This window comes from Cucumis sativus, chromosome 4 (assembly GCF_000004075.3).
Source record: "Cucumis sativus cultivar 9930 chromosome 4, Cucumber_9930_V3, whole genome shotgun sequence".
Lineage (NCBI taxonomy): Eukaryota > Viridiplantae > Streptophyta > Magnoliopsida > Cucurbitales > Cucurbitaceae > Cucumis > Cucumis sativus.
Window position 1 is genome coordinate 1,680,351 of NC_026658.2, and position 6,014 is coordinate 1,686,364.

The window sequence follows — 6,014 nt, forward strand, 5'->3', positions numbered from 1 at the left end:
ATATCTCAGTTTAACTGCAAAGGGACATTGAATTCACTAGAAGCTGATCGGTTCAAGACGTTCGAAGTTTGGGATATTAAATATTAAAGAAGTAACAAGTTTCTTTATTGATATCTTTGAATATTACATTGCTTGAGCTAAAAAGACCTTTTTCTTTTGTTGGCAGATTTGCAAATATCTATAATCATTGTGTCTTACTCATCGCATCAACTTTTTTAGGTTGGTTGTGAATGTGATTCCTCTCATAAAATGCATCATGATGCCACCCTACTTTGGTAAGCCATTGGCAGAAAGATAAATCATGAATCTACTTATCATTTTGAGCTATTCTGATAAATATGATGACGCTAGTATATGGTTACGAACCATAGAGATCAGAGACAACAAAAAAACTAAGTAAAATTAGAAATTGGGCTTGTTTTCTCGTAATTTGTTTACTATGGTTTCATTGCACTGAAAAGAAATATTTGAGCTCTTAGTTCAATTTTAAAATTAAGTTTTTATGAAATATTTTGCTTGAGTTATACAGTTACCATATGATAATTAGTAAATGTAATTCTAAGTAAAATTTTGATAAGAAAACAATTAAATTATATTTGCGATTAAAGCTGATCAAGATTGATCTAACACCACTACTTAAAATGTAAGCTTAGATTATTATGTAACGTCATGGAGGTGTTTTTCAACATTTAGTTGCTTCATATCATGGTTAAATTAAAAGAAATATAAACAAAATATTTTTGTGTTGGTACTTCAATGTTGATAGAAATATAAGTCTTAATTTTATTGAAATTTCAATGAAAAAGACGATTTCGAGGAATGTTTTTGAGAAAATTATAAAAATTAAAAACAATCATAAATTAGGTGTAAACATTTCATTGTTTTCAAATAAGTAATCGTGTCTACTATTTTCATTATATTTATATTATTAGTAGTATTTCTATGTTTATTCTCTGTGTTTCGTATATTTTTCTATGAAATAATGAAAATATCGAACATTGATATCAAACGTGAAAATGTCAATGAAAATATCTACATATATTATTCATAATTTAATACATGGTTGGTACAAAAGAATCCCATATATACTAAGTTTGTAAAGAGTTGGTGTGTGATAAATGCTATAGTTGGCCTTGGAAAGGGAATTTTCCCTCTTTTATTAATTAGTTTCTATCATTCCCATTAGTACTCTTTCATTTAATTTTCCTCTTCAACTTCCAAACTCCCTCAATCACTTTCAATCTCTTTACTTTGAGATTTGGTTCTTGTCAAAAGTTTGGATTATGTATCAAATAAATCACCATAACATAGAATGAAAATTGAAAACTTTAATTAGTTTAAAATATAAATCACATTCTCGATAGTATATAACACTTCAGTCGAGTTGGTTTTATTTGGAGACACTGTGATAATCTTGAACTATTTGCACACCAAACAGAGTCACATCAGTTGTCTCCTTTTGATCTTAAATTGTATTTATTTAGGTTTTGTTTGTTATTCTAGTTTTATGTTAAGTAGTTGTTCCAGTCCTATTGTTTCAAACAATTACTCCTATACGTTATACGTTTTAAAAACGTCCTAAATTTCAAATTGTGATTGCAAGGAGCATTTAGTCATACCAAATTACATTCTGATCTCCTCAATGTGTTTTTAAAAACATATTTTAGAATAATAATGTAAAGTGTTTGGATTTTAAGTTATTTTGGACCATATTCTTTTTCTTAAGTTATATACTGTGTTGCAAACTGATCATTGTTGGGGTGACAGACAGCCTTTAAAATTCTTTTTATTTTTCTTCTTTCTTTCTTTTTATAAATGATTTCTTGGATCCCTTGTCTTCACTTTTTGGCAGTCATTAAAGAAAAGTAAAAGTCAATAAAGAACTTCTCTCCCCATGCACTTCCCTTTTCTTTCTTTTTCTTCCTCCTTCTCTTCCATTCCATGGTGAGATATTCTCATCTCTATGTTCACTATATATATATATATATTCAAAACTTTTGTTTTATATTAGCGGGTCTCTCTAACCATTAACGCATATTTAAACTAATTTCACGAGATAATTTGTTTATAATATTTGAATGTTAAGAACAACTCCTAGATAAGTAACGAACACATTCTCAATATCTATTTTCAAAACTTAAAAATACATTTAGAATAAAAAAGTTTCTTGTTGTTCTTTTTATTAAAAAAAAAGTTTCTTTACAGATCAATACATAATTTTATTTTATTTTTATGTTTTTTAGAGATGAGAAGAAACCCAATATTTAAAAAAATAGTAGAAGATTGAGTGGAATATAATCTATCTATATATAATAAAAAAAAATGCATGCAAATATACATAGGATAATAAGATTTACTTTTAGTTACGTACAAAAATGGTTATTGCTCATATTAACATTGACTAAAATGAACATAGTTTAATTGTATTAGCTAGTAAACTACAGTGTTTGAGGTTTCGAATCCTCAACTTTCTATTATACCATAAAAAAGAGTTAAAAGTTAAATTATAATTAATTAAGTGGTAAATTGATAGTTTAGTTATAGTGATAATTGAACATGTAATCTTTGTAGACGAACACTGTGTCAATTAATTAATTGAGCTTAAGCTAAGTTAACACCAAATTAACTTTTTCTTTCTTTTTTTTTCTTGATATTAATGGGTGACCTAACTAAACATGGAGGTTTCAACTACCACGAATCTCCAAAAGTTACATTTTTGTTTTTCAAGAACTTTAATCCAAATTACCATAATTAGATCAAATTAAGAACAGATTAAAAAAAAACAAAAAAGTGCTGATTTAATTTATATGTAGAAAAAAAATTTAATTATGAAGAGAATTTCCCATAGTTGTTAAGGCAGAAAAGTAAATAAACAAACCCAAAAGAAAGTTGATTATGTCAATTCACAAATTTGGATCTTTCTTTTTTTGGTTTGATCAGCACAATGTCAATTTTGGCCCTCTTTGACTTTAAAACTATCTCAATTTCTATGTTAATCTTCCACTCCATAAATTTATAAATTGCTTTATACGAATCAATTTAGACCGTTTAATTAAAATTATTACAAATATCAAATTGATAAAATATTCGGCACAAATAAATTTTTCGATATAGTGATAAAATTAATTGTTAAGTTTTAACCGAACCTAAAATTTGATTTAATAGTTAGTTCAAAGTTTCAATTCATAAAACTCAAAATTAGTGTGCCATGAGTTGATACTTTCTCCAATTACATCAAGTAACATACTCGTTTGGGCTTGATATTTGAAAAAATGTATGAAATTTGTGGAAAAAAGGGTTATTTCGAAAATTTTAAATCAAACTAAAATTCTCATCGAAATTTCAACCTCCAAACCATTTTTCTTTTTAAATTTAAGGAAATAATAATCATTATTAAAAGGAAAAGAAAAAACATATTCTAAAATAGCTTTTGAACAAAGTGAAGATTTATTTACTAATCTTTTCATTCTCTCTATCTTTCTCTTAGGGCCCAAAGGCTCTCATTTTCAACAAAGTGAAGATTAATATTATCTTAATATTGCAATTATGCCTAATACATAATTAAATCATTCCTAATTTTTAGAATAAAAAATATAAATTTTTACAAGGAAAAATAATTTTATTGACTTTTATTATAAGATTTAAAGGCTGTGGTTCGTTGGAGATTCCAAATTGAGTGGTTTTTTACTAAATTAACCTCGTAATCCCAAATATTTCCATTGTTCCTTTTTAATTAAGCAAATAATAATAATAATTGTGGGTCAAGAGGGAGCATTGCTTTAATTTTTCATTTCAAAATTGAATTCCAACTTGCATTTATTTTCTTATTTTAGTTCATGGAATGAATCAAAAGGACAACTCTTTGGTTTAGTGTCTCTTTATTTATATGATTTTGATTCTCAACTTAGTTTTTTGTTTTTGAAAAACAAATAAAAAGTAAATTAATTATTATGTTTGCTTTTCATACTCTTCAAAAAAATAATCAACGTATTCATGTATTATATACATCGTTTTAAAATTCCATCAACATGTACATTTTTTCATTTGCACGTTTCTTGGTTTCGATATCGATACGAGGCGTGAATCAGTAATTCTATTATATCATAAAAAATGAATGAAACACAATAAATAAACATCAAAATATCAATAGTATAAATAGAAATTTGATGTTACTTATTTGAAAATAATAAAACGTTTATTTACTAATTCAAACTTTCTTTTAATTTTTTATTTTTATAAATTTGTAGAAAAATATTCATCAAAATCAATATTTTATTTGATATTTTTATGAAAATTTTCGTAAATTTAAAACTTTGATATTTCCATCAAAATTGATATTTTTAAATGAAATTTAATTTAAATAAATCTAATGCAAGATATATAATTTTATCAATTTAAAGTTTGTACCTACGAAAATTCTAATAATTATCCACATTAGTATAATAATAATCCTTATAAACATTCTATATTAATTAATCTACAATATTTTAAAAATTGTAATTAAAAAAATATTAAATGTTTCGTATTATATTTTTTTAAATTAAATTTAAATTTATTCTCTTCTCATTTTAATATTATTTTTTACTTAGTCAATTTGGCGAAATAAATAAATAAATAAAACGCACGCTCATTGGTTTATAATTAAAATTTTCTTTTCTCACATTTGAATATTTTAATAAAGACTAATTATTTTTTATGTAATCTAATTTAGTATTTTATCTTTTAACATTTTTCATTAAAATTTATTAAATGGGCCAAACACGTGTCAACCATACAACCTTTTTAACTTTTAAATTTTATTTTGTAATTTTAATATATTTGTGAAAAATATATTTTTCTCAAACTTAATAGCACAAATTTTTACATTTAAGCTATAGAAAGTGCATTTTTTTTTTTTTTTTGTCAACTATGCTCAAATCAAATTGACAATAAAACATAATTATCACATTAATTTTCATTTGTCATACTATTAGTTTTTTATTATTATTTTGTATATATATAATTATGTCTTTTCAAAGCACTTTTTTATATTTTACATTTAAATATAAGCAATAAAGGGATAGTTAAAAAAGCATAATTTGGATTCATATTCCTTTTTCTATTTATTTTATGCTTAAGTTGGGTGTGTTACCATTACCACTTTCAAAGATAAAGACACACATCATTGAATTTTGAGATATATTATCAATTGTAAAATCATTATTAAACACACCATATAGTTGGACACACATTTATCTAAATTAATCCAATTGAAACTAGTTGGCCTAATCATCATATTATCTCCTCAATCATATCAATAAGGTTCCTTAATGATAAATTTTTTTAATGTGGAAGAAAACATATACAAAAATAGAGTGATAAATTTTGTCCACGAAAATTTATATACAACCACGTTTTGTTAAAGTTGAACATAAAACGTTGAACATATATGAACCAAATCTCTTCATGGATCTCATTGTCACTAATTTTCACTAAACTTAATACATTGTTCTTTACTTTCTAATTCCAGCAATCGAAACAATACTAGATTATTTGTTTTAATTTGAAACTAAAATTTGATTTTGATTTTGAGAACGTTGATAGGACCTTATTTTAGTCTTTTAAAGACTTTTAAAGAAAATAAATGTTATGAATGAAAAACCTATTTAATGGAGGACAAATGTCTATAAGAATATTGTCTTTCCATCGCATATAATTGGTCTTAAATAGTATAGACTCAAATTTTTTAGAGTAAGATTTAAAGTTTAATTAATTGCATTTTTAATTATTTAGGGGTTGTACTTTAAAAAGGAAGAATATATATGAATATGTTCCTCCAAATCGGTAATTATTGCTTTTTTTGTTAAAAAAAGAGAGGGGGAAAAGCCATTCATGAAATCATACTGTCCATATTAATCTTTCTTTTCTTTATATTTTTAATTCTGATTTTTTTGTTAATATTTTCTAATTACATATTGAGAATACTTTAATGTATATGGTTGAGAAGATACTATATTGCTCGATATTTAGGTCTA